Source organism: Pseudophryne corroboree, chromosome 7 (genome assembly GCF_028390025.1).
Source record: "Pseudophryne corroboree isolate aPseCor3 chromosome 7, aPseCor3.hap2, whole genome shotgun sequence".
Lineage (NCBI taxonomy): Eukaryota > Metazoa > Chordata > Amphibia > Anura > Myobatrachidae > Pseudophryne > Pseudophryne corroboree.
The window spans coordinates 495,369,101-495,380,877 of NC_086450.1; positions in this window are offsets into that span (position 1 = coordinate 495,369,101).

Here is an 11,777-nt window from a genome sequence, read left to right on the forward strand (position 1 = left end):
AAGGGATGCTGGAACAGCGTTATAGCAAGCATGTTTCTCATAGGAGCTAAGTAGGAGACTTCAGTCTCTGACCATGACACTCCTCCTTAGTAAAGACAAGATGGCCCCTGCAGCTGATCATTAGTGATCTCAGGTGCCATCTTGGGACAGGGCATGAAGCCTCCCTGGAAAACTGCCATCCGCGTAGTAGTGCACTCCCTTTTCAACGTGAATCACTTGTGTCACCTGTTTCCTGTTATATTAATGTGTAATTATGATGTGACGTGTACATCATACGTGCGGCTCAGAAATAGGCCCTATTATCTCATGACACTTTATTACATTACTATATTGTGTACAAATAGGGTAATGTAACGTAAGCGTTTGCTGCTAATACTGCCTGCCACGACTCTTCTCTGTCTCATATCACTTTGATTTTCATCTGATTCGCCCAACTCCATATGCTCACATCAATGCGCATTTTCTACATGCATGTACTCCTGTGGACTTTCAGAGCGCGCCATCCCCTAATGAGCCACGTCAGGCCATATACCTATCTCTAAGTAACTAGCACAGGAGCAGCGTTCTGCTAAACAAAGCCCCCCGCAAAAATAATCATACCGGGTTATTCTAAGTTCCTGATAGTTGAAATTGATCAATTAGAAGTTTGTGCGTGCAGGAATGTGCCCAATTCTATTCTCCCTGCACGAAACACAACAGGGGGCCTCATTTTTCTCCTGGGTGCGGCCGGGCTGTTCCTTGGTGAAGGCCGTGAGTGCTCCAAGTCACTGACCCACACACAAGATTATAATCCAGTACAAGTAAATGTTTCTCACTGCAAGATACTGACTTGTCAGTGTCTCCGGAGTGCTGGAAGTCAGATATCAGCCTACACTTTATATAGGAGCCTACACTTTATATAGGAGTCTTTGGAAACAGTTGGGCATGTATAGTTCCCCCCCATCAGGTACCAGATAGAGGAAAGGATTCAAAGTTACTGCATTAGTAATGTAACAGACATCAGAGTCATGCAATGCATCCACTGTCATTACTCTCCCCTTTCTTCTGGCAACAGACGCTATTTATTCTTTGTTTCCTGGTGTCTGTAATAAACAGTCTTTATTCCTGGCGGTGACGACTGTGCGAAGGAAGTCCCGTGGTCAGCTGAGGTCCAAGGTGCCCTTCACCCCCGCTGCTTCATCACACAGCTGTCATTGTATTATTTTATTAGACATGATGAAAGGATGGACAGGACTCTGCAGTGTTTCCGCTTGTACTGTCCACTCCCCAGAGACAGGGTTTCCTGCACGTACATAGGGTGAGATGCACTTTGCAACTTTACAGACTAATTTTGAATTGAACGCAGAAGTGGGCATCCCTGAATCCTTGCCGCAGTCACGTCTGCAACTTAATGCTTTAATAAGCCCTTCCCTGGTGAACACCTGGGACAGTTGGGAGGTATGACATGATCAGCGCACCTGGGACAGTTGGGAGGAATGACATGGTCAGCGCATCTGGGACAGTTGGGAGGTATGACATGGTCAGTGCACCTGGGACAGTTGGGAGGTATGACATGGTCAGTGCACCAGGGACAGTTGGGAGGTATGACATGATCAGCGCACCTGGGACAGTTGGGAGGAATGACATGGTCAGCGCATCTGGGACAGTTGGGAGGTATGACATGGTCAGTGCACCTGGGACAGTTGGGAGGTATGACATGGTCAGTGCACCTGGGACAGTTGGGAGGTATGACATGGTCAGCGCACCAGGGACAGTTGGGAGGTAGGACATGTCAGTGCACCAGGGACAGTTTGGAGGTATGACATGGTCAGTGCACCTGGGACAGTTGGGAGGTATGACATGGTCAGCGCATCTGGGACAGTTGGGGTATGACACGATCAGTGCACCTGGGACAGTTGGGAGGTATGACATGGTCAGCGCACCTGGGACAGTTGGGGTATGACACGATCAGTGCACCTGGGACAGTTGGGAGGTATGAAATGGTCAGCGCACCTGGGACAGTTGGGAGGTAGGACATGGTCAGTGCACCTGAGACAGTTTGGAGGTATGACATGGTCAGTGCACCTGGGACAGTTGGGAAGTATGACATGGTCAGAGCACCTGGGACAGTTGGGAGGTATGACATGGTCAGCGCATCTGGGACAGTTGGGGTATGACAAGATCAGCGCACCTGGAATAGTTGGGAGGCATGACATGGTCAGCGCACCTGGGACAGTTGGGAGGTATGACATGGTCAGCGCATCTGGGACAGTTGGGGTATGACACGATCAGTGCACCTGGGACAGTTGGGAGGTATGACATGGTCACTGCATCTGGGAAAGTTGGGGTATGACATGGACAGCGCACCAGGGACAGTTGGGAGGTAGGACATGGTCAGTGCACCTGGGACAGTTTGGAGGTATGACATGGTCAGTGCACCTGGGACAGTTGGGAGGTATGACACGGTCAGAGCACCTGGGACAGTTGGGAGGTATGACATGGTCAGCGCATCTGGGACAGTTGGGGTATGACAAGATCAGCGCACCTGGGACAGTTGGGAGGCATGACATGGTCAGCGCACCTGGGACAGTTGGGAGGTATGACATGGTCAGCGCATCTGGGACAGTTGGGGTATGACAAGATCAGCGCACCTGGGACAGTTGGGAGGCATGACATGGTCAGCGCACCTGGGACAGTTGGGAGGTATGACATGGTCAGCGCACCTGGGACAGTTGGGGTATGACACGATCAGTGCACCTGGGACAGTTGGGAGGTATGAAATGGTCAGCGCACCTGGGACAGTTGGGAGGTAGGACATGGTCAGTGCACCTGAGACAGTTTGGAGGTATGACATGGTCAGTGCACCTGGGACAGTTGGGAAGTATGACATGGTAAGAGCACCTGGGACAGTTGGGAGGTATGACATGGTCAGCGCATCTGGGACAGTTGGGGTATGACAAGATCAGCGCACCTGGAATAGTTGGGAGGCATGACATGGTCAGCGCACCTGGGACAGTTGGGAGGTATGACATGGTCAGCGCATCTGGGACAGTTGGGGTATGACACGATCAGTGCACCTGGGACAGTTGGGAGGTATGACATGGTCACTGCATCTGGGAAAGTTGGGGTATGACATGGACAGCGCACCAGGGACAGTTGGGAGGTAGGACATGGTCAGTGCACCTGGGACAGTTTGGAGGTATGACATGGTCAGTGCACCTGGGACAGTTGGGAGGTATGACACGGTCAGAGCACCTGGGACAGTTGGGAGGTATGACATGGTCAGCGCATCTGGGACAGTTGGGGTATGACAAGATCAGCGCACCTGGGACAGTTGGGAGGCATGACATGGTCAGCGCACCTGGGACAGTTGGGAGGTATGACATGGTCAGCGCATCTGGGACAGTTGGGGTATGACATGATCAGCGCACCTGGGACAGTTGGGAGGCATGACATGGTCAGCGCACCTGGGACAGTTGGGAGGTATGACATGGTCAGCGCATCTGGGACAGTTGGGGTATGACACGATCAGTGTACCTGGGACAGCTGGGAGGTATGACATGGTCAGCGCACCTGGGACAGTTGGGGTATGAAATGGTCAGCGCACCTGGGACAGTTGGGAGGTATGACATGGTCAGCGCACCTGGGACAGTTGGGAGGTATGACACGGTCAGAGCACCTAGGAGAGTTGGGAGGTATGACATGGTCAGCGCATCTGGGACAGTTGGGGTATGACTTGATCAGCGCACCTGGGACAGTTGGGAGGCATGACATGGTCAGCGCACCTGGGACAGTTGGGAGGTATGACATGGTCAGCGCATCTGGGACAATTGGGGTATGACATGATCAGCGCACCTGGGACAGTTGGGAGGCATGCCATGGTCAGCGCACTTGGGACAGTTGGGAGGTATGACATGGTCAGCGCATCTGGGACAGTTTGGAGGTATGACATGGTAAGTGCACCAGGGACAGTTGGGAGGTATGACATGGTCAGCGCACCTGGGACAGTTGGGAGGTATGACATGGTCAGTGCACCAGGGACAGTTTGGAGGTATGACATGGTCAGTGCACCTGAAACAGTTGGGAGGTATGACATGGTCAGCGCACCAGGGACAGTTGGGAGGTAGGACATGGTCAGTGCACCAGGGACAGTTTGGAGGTAGGACATGGTCAGTGCACCTGGGATAGTTGGGAGGTAGGACATGGTCAGCGCACCTGGGACAGTTGGGAGTTATGACATGGTAAGCGCACCTGGGACAGTTGAGAGGTATGACATGGTCAGCGCACCTGGGACAGTTTGGAGGTATGACATGGTCAGCGCACCAGGGACAGTTGGGAGGTATGACATGATCAGCGCACCTGGGACAGTTGGGAGGTGTGTCGTGATCAGCGCACCTGGGACAGTTGGGAGGAATGACATGGTCAGCGCACCTGGGACAGTTGGGAGGTATGACATGGTCAGCGCACCTGGGACAGTTGGGAGGTATGACATGGTCAGCGCACCTGGGAAAGTTGGGAGGTATGACACGGTCAGTGCACCTGGGACAGTTGGGTGGTGTGTCATGATCAGTGCACCTGGGACAGTTGGGAGGTATGACATGGTCAGCGCACCTGGGTCAGTTGAGAGGTATGACATGATCAGCGCACCTGGGACAGTTGGGAGGTATGACATGGTCAGCGCACCTGGGACAGTTGAGGTATGACATGGTCAGAGCACCTGGGACTGTTGGGAGGTATGACATGGTCAGCGCACCTGGGACAGTTGGGAGGTATGACACGGTCAGCGCACCTGGGACAGTTGGGAGGTATGACATGGTCAGCGCACCTGGGACAGTTGGGGTATGACACGGTCAGCGCACCTGGGACAGTTGGGAGGTATGACACGGTCAGAGCACTTAGGACAGTTGGGAGGTATGACATGGTCAGCGCACCTGGGACAGTTGGGAGGTATGACATGGTCAGCGCACCTTGGACAGTTGGGAGGTATGACATGGTCAGCGCACCTTGGACAGTTGGGAGGTATGACATGGTCAGCGCACCTGGGACAGTTGGGAGGTATGACATGGTCAGCGCACCTGGGACAGTTGGGAGGTATGACATGGTGAGTGCACCTGGGACAGTTGGGAGGTATGCCATGGTCAGCGCACCTGGGACAGTTGGGAGGTATGACATGGTCAGCGCATCTGGTACAGTTGGGGTATGACATGATCAGCGCACCTGGGACAGTTGGGAGGCATGACATGGCCAGCGCACCTGGGACAGTTGGGAGGTATGACATGGTCAGAGCACCTGGGACAGTTGGGAGGTATGACATGGTCAGCGCATCTGGGACAGTTGGGGTATGACATGATCAGCGCACCTGGGACAGTTGGGAGGCATGACATGGTCAGCGCACCTGGGACAGTTGGGGTATGACATGGTCAGCGCACCTGGGACAGTTGGGAGGTATGACACGGTCGGCGCACTTGGGACAGTTGGGGTATGACACAGTCAGCTCACCTGCGACAGTTGGGAGGTATGACATGGTCAGCGCACTTGGGACAGTTGGGAGGTATGACATGGTCAGCGCACCTGGGACAATTTGGAGGTATGACATGGTCAGTGCACCAGGGACAGTTGGGAGGTATGACATGGTCAGCGCACCTGGGACAGTTGGGAGGTATGACATGGTCAGTGCACCAGGGACAGTTGAGAGGTATGACATGGTCAGCGCACCTGGGACAGTTGGGAGGTATGACACGGTCAGCGCACTTGGGACAGTCGGGAGGTATGACATGGTCAGCGCACCTGGGACAGTTTTTGGTATGACATGGTCAGTGCACCTGGGTCATTTGGGAGGTATGACACGGTCAGAGCACCTGGGACAGTTGGGAGGTATGACATGGTCAGCGCATCTGGGACAGTTGGGGTATGACATGATCAGCGCACCTGGGACAGTTGGGAGGCATGACATGGTCAGCGCATCTGGGACAGTTGGGGTATGACATGGTCAGCGCACCTGGGACAGTTGGGAGGTATGACACGGTCGGCGCACTTGGGACAGTTGGGGTATGACACGGTCAGCTCACCTGGGACAGTTGGGAGGTATGACATGGTCAGCGCACTTGGGACAGTTTGGAGGTATGACATGGTCAGCGCACCAGGGACAGTTGGGAGGTATGACATGGTCAGCGCACCTGGGACAGTTGGGAGGTATGACATGGTCAGCGCACCTGGGACAGTTGGGAGGTATGACATGGTCAGTGCACCTGGGACAGTTGGGAGGTATGACATGGTCAGCGCACCTGGGACAGTTGGGAGGTATGACATGGTCAGCGCACCTGGGACAGTTGAGAGGTATGACATGGTCAGCGCACATGGGACAGTTGGGAGGTATGACATGGTCAGCGCACCTGGGACAGTTGGGAGGTATGACATGGTCAGCGCACCTGGGACAGTTGGGAGGTATGACATGGTTAGCGCACCTGGGACAGTTGGGAGGTATGACATGGTCAGTGCACCTGGGACAGTTGGGAGGTTTGTCATGATCAGTGCACCTGGGACAGTTGGGAGGTATGACATGGTCAGCGCACCTGGGACAGTTGAGAGGTATGACATGATCAGCGCACCTGGGACAGTTGGGAGGTATGACATGGTCAGCTCACCTGGGACATTTGGGGGGTATGACACGGTCTGCGCACCGAGGACAGTTGGGAGGTATGACAAGGTCAGCGCACTTAGGACAGTTGGGAGGTATGACATGGTCAGCGCACCTGGGACAGTTGGGAGGTATGACATGGTCAGCGCACATGGGACAGTTGGGAGGTATGACCTGGTCAGCTCACCTGGGGCATTCGGGAAATATGACATGGTCAGCGCACCTGGGACAGTTGGGAGGTATGAAACGGTCAGCTCACCTGGGACATTCGGGAGGTATGACATGGTCAGCGCACTTGGGACAGTTGGGAGGTATGACATGGTCAGCGCACCTGGGACAGTTGGGAGGTATGACATGGTCAGCGCATCTGCGACAGTTGGGGTATGACACGATCAGTGCACCTGGGACAGTTGGGAGGTATGACATGGTCAGCGCACCTGGGACAGTTGGGGTATGACACGGTCAGAGCACTTAGGACAGTTGGGAGGTATGACATGGTCAGCGCACCTGGGACAGTTGGGAAGTATGACATGGTCAGCGCACCTGGGACAGTTGGGAGTTATGACATGGTCAGCGCACCTTGGACAGTTGGGAGGTATGACATGGTCAGCGCACCTGGGACAGATGGGGTATGACATGGTCAGCGCACCTGGGACAGTTGGGAGGTATGACATGGTCAGCGCACCAAGGACAGTTGGGAGGTATGACACGGTCAGAGCACCTGGGACAGTTGGGAGGTATGACATGGTCAGCGCATCTGGTACAGTTGGGGTATGACATGATCAGCGCACCTGGGACAGTTGGGAGGCATGACATGGTCAGCGCACCTGGGACAGTTGGGAGGTATGACACGGTCAGAGCACCTGGGACAGTTGGGAGGTATGACATGGTCAGCGCATCAGGGACTGTTGGGGTATGACACGATCAGCGCACCTGGGACAGTTGGGAGGCATGACATGGTCAGCGCACCTGGGACAGTTGGGGTATGACACGATCAGTGCACCTGGGACAGTTGGGAGGTATGACATGGTCAGCGCACCTGGGACAGTTGGGGTATGACACGATCAGTGCACCTGGGACAGTTGGGAGGTATGAAATGGTCAGCGCACCTGGGACAGTTGGGAGGTAGGACATGGTCAGTGCACCTGAGACAGTTTGGAGGTATGACATGGTCAGTGCACCTGGGACAGTTGGGAAGTATGACATGGTCAGAGCACCTGGGACAGTTGGGAGGTATGACATGGTCAGCGCATCTGGGACAGTTGGGGTATGACAAGATCAGCGCACCTGGGACAGTTGGGAGGTATGACATGGTCAGCGCATCTGGGACAGTTGGGGTATGACACGATCAGTGCACCTGGGACAGTTGGGAGGTATGACATGGTCACTGCATCTGGGAAAGTTGGGGTATGACATGGACAGCGCACCAGGGACAGTTGGGAGGTAGGACATGGTCAGTGCACCTGGGACAGTTTGGAGGTATGACATGGTCAGTGCACCTGGGACAGTTGGGAGGTATGACACGGTCAGAGCACCTGGGACAGTTGGGAGGTATGACATGGTCAGCGCATCTGGGACAGTTGGGGTATGACAAGATCAGCGCACCTGGGACAGTTGGGAGGCATGACATGGTCAGCGCACCTGGGACAGTTGGGAGGTATGACATGGTCAGCGCATCTGGGACAGTTGGGGTATGACATGATCAGCGCACCTGGGACAGTTGGGAGGCATGACATGGTCAGCGCACCTGGGACAGTTGGGAGGTATGACATGGTCAGCGCATCTGGGACAGTTGGGGTATGACACGATCAGTGTACCTGGGACAGCTGGGAGGTATGACATGGTCAGCGCACCTGGGACAGTTGGGGTATGAAATGGTCAGCGCACCTGGGACAGTTGGGAGGTATGACATGGTCAGCGCACCTGGGACAGTTGGGAGGTATGACACGGTCAGAGCACCTAGGAGAGTTGGGAGGTATGACATGGTCAGCGCATCTGGGACAGTTGGGGTATGACTTGATCAGCGCACCTGGGACAGTTGGGAGGCATGACATGGTCAGCGCACCTGGGACAGTTGGGAGGTATGACATGGTCAGCGCATCTGGGACAATTGGGGTATGACATGATCAGCGCACCTGGGACAGTTGGGAGGCATGCCATGGTCAGCGCACTTGGGACAGTTGGGAGGTATGACATGGTCAGCGCATCTGGGACAGTTTGGAGGTATGACATGGTAAGTGCACCAGGGACATTTGGGAGGTATGACATGGTCAGCGCACCTGGGACAGTTGGGAGGTATGACATGGTCAGTGCACCAGGGACAGTTTGGAGGTATGACATGGTCAGTGCACCTGAAACAGTTGGGAGGTATGACATGGTCAGCGCACCAGGGACAGTTGGGAGGTAGGACATGGTCAGTGCACCAGGGACAGTTTGGAGGTAGGACATGGTCAGTGCACCTGGGATAGTTGGGAGGTAGGACATGGTCAGCGCACCTGGGACAGTTGGGAGTTATGACATGGTAAGCGCACCTGGGACAGTTGAGAGGTATGACATGGTCAGCGCACCTGGGACAGTTTGGAGGTATGACATGGTCAGCGCACCAGGGACAGTTGGGAGGTATGACATGATCAGCGCACCTGGGACAGTTGGGAGGTGTGTCATGATCAGCGCACCTGGGACAGTTGGGAGGAATGACATGGTCAGCGCACCTGGGACAGTTGGGAGGTATGACATGGTCAGCGCACCTGGGAAAGTTGGGAGGTATGACACGGTCAGTGCACCTGGGACAGTTGGGTGGTGTTTCATGATCAGTGCACCTGGGACAGTTGGGAGGTATGACATGGTCAGCGCACCTGGGACAGTTGGGAGTTATGACATGGTAAGCGCACCTGGGACAGTTGAGAGGTATGACATGGTCAGCGCACCTGGGACAGTTTGGAGGTATGACATGGTCAGCGCACCAGGGACAGTTGGGAGGTATGACATGATCAGCGCACCTGGGACAGTTGGGAGGTGTGTCATGATCAGCGCACCTGGGACAGTTGGGAGGAATGACATGGTCAGCGCACCTGGGACAGTTGGGAGGTATGACATGGTCAGCGCACCTGGGAAAGTTGGGAGGTATGACACGGTCAGTGCACCTGGGACAGTTGGGAGTTATGACATGGTAAGCGCACCTGGGACAGTTGAGAGGTATGACATGGTCAGCGCACCTGGGACAGTTTGGAGGTATGACATGGTCAGCGCACCAGGGACAGTTGGGAGGTATGACATGATCAGCGCACCTGGGACAGTTGGGAGGTGTGTCATGATCAGCGCACCTGGGACAGTTGGGAGGAATGACATGGTCAGCGCACCTGGGTCAGTTGAGAGGTATGACATGATCAGCGCACCTGGGACAGTTGGGAGGTATGACATGGTCAGCGCACCTGGGACAGTTGAGGTATGACATGGTCAGAGCACCTGGGACTGTTGGGAGGTATGACATGGTCAGCGCACCTGGGACAGTTGGGAGGTATGACACGGTCAGCGCACCTGGGACAGTTGGGAGGTATGACATGGTCAGCGCACCTGGGACAGTTGGGGTATGACACGGTCAGCGCACCTGGGACAGTTGGGAGGTATGACACGGTCAGAGCACTTAGGACAGTTGGGAGGTATGACATGGTCAGCGCACCTGGGACAGTTGGGAGGTATGACATGGTCAGCGCACCTTGGACAGTTGGGAGGTATGACATGGTCAGCGCACCTTGGACAGTTGGGAGGTATGACATGGTCAGCGCACCTGGGACAGTTGGGAGGTATGACATGGTCAGCGCACCTGGGACAGTTGGGAGGTATGACATGGTGAGTGCACCTGGGACAGTTGGGAGGTATGCCATGGTCAGCGCACCTGGGACAGTTGGGAGGTATGACATGGTCAGCGCATCTGGTACAGTTGGGGTATGACATGATCAGCGCACCTGGGACAGTTGGGAGGCATGACATGGCCAGCGCACCTGGGACAGTTGGGAGGTATGACATGGTCAGAGCACCTGGGACAGTTGGGAGGTATGACATGGTCAGCGCATCTGGGACAGTTGGGGTATGACATGATCAGCGCACCTGGGACAGTTGGGAGGCATGACATGGTCAGCGCACCTGGGACAGTTGGGGTATGACATGGTCAGCGCACCTGGGACAGTTGGGAGGTATGACACGGTCGGCGCACTTGGGACAGTTGGGGTATGACACAGTCAGCTCACCTGCGACAGTTGGGAGGTATGACATGGTCAGCGCACTTGGGACAGTTGGGAGGTATGACATGGTCAGCGCACCTGGGACAATTTGGAGGTATGACATGGTCAGTGCACCAGGGACAGTTGGGAGGTATGACATGGTCAGCGCACCTGGGACAGTTGGGAGGTATGACATGGTCAGTGCACCAGGGACAGTTGAGAGGTATGACATGGTCAGCGCACCTGGGACAGTTGGGAGGTATGACACGGTCAGCGCACTTGGGACAGTCGGGAGGTATGACATGGTCAGCGCACCTGGGACAGTTTTTGGTATGACATGGTCAGTGCACCTGGGTCATTTGGGAGGTATGACACGGTCAGAGCACCTGGGACAGTTGGGAGGTATGACATGGTCAGCGCATCTGGGACAGTTGGGGTATGACATGATCAGCGCACCTGGGACAGTTGGGAGGCATGACATGGTCAGCGCATCTGGGACAGTTGGGGTATGACATGGTCAGCGCACCTGGGACAGTTGGGAGGTATGACACGGTCGGCGCACTTGGGACAGTTGGGGTATGACACGGTCAGCTCACCTGGGACAGTTGGGAGGTATGACATGGTCAGCGCACTTGGGACAGTTTGGAGGTATGACATGGTCAGCGCACCAGGGACAGTTGGGAGGTATGACATGGTCAGCGCACCTGGGACAGTTGGGAGGTATGACATGGTCAGCGCACCTGGGACAGTTGGGAGGTATGACATGGTCAGTGCACCTGGGACAGTTGGGAGGTATGACATGGTCAGCGCACCTGGGACAGTTGGGAGGTATGACATGGTCAGCGCACCTGGGACAGTTGAGAGGTATGACATGGTCAGCGCACATGGGACAGTTGGGAGGTATGACATGGTCAGCGCACCTGGGACAGTTGGGAGGTATG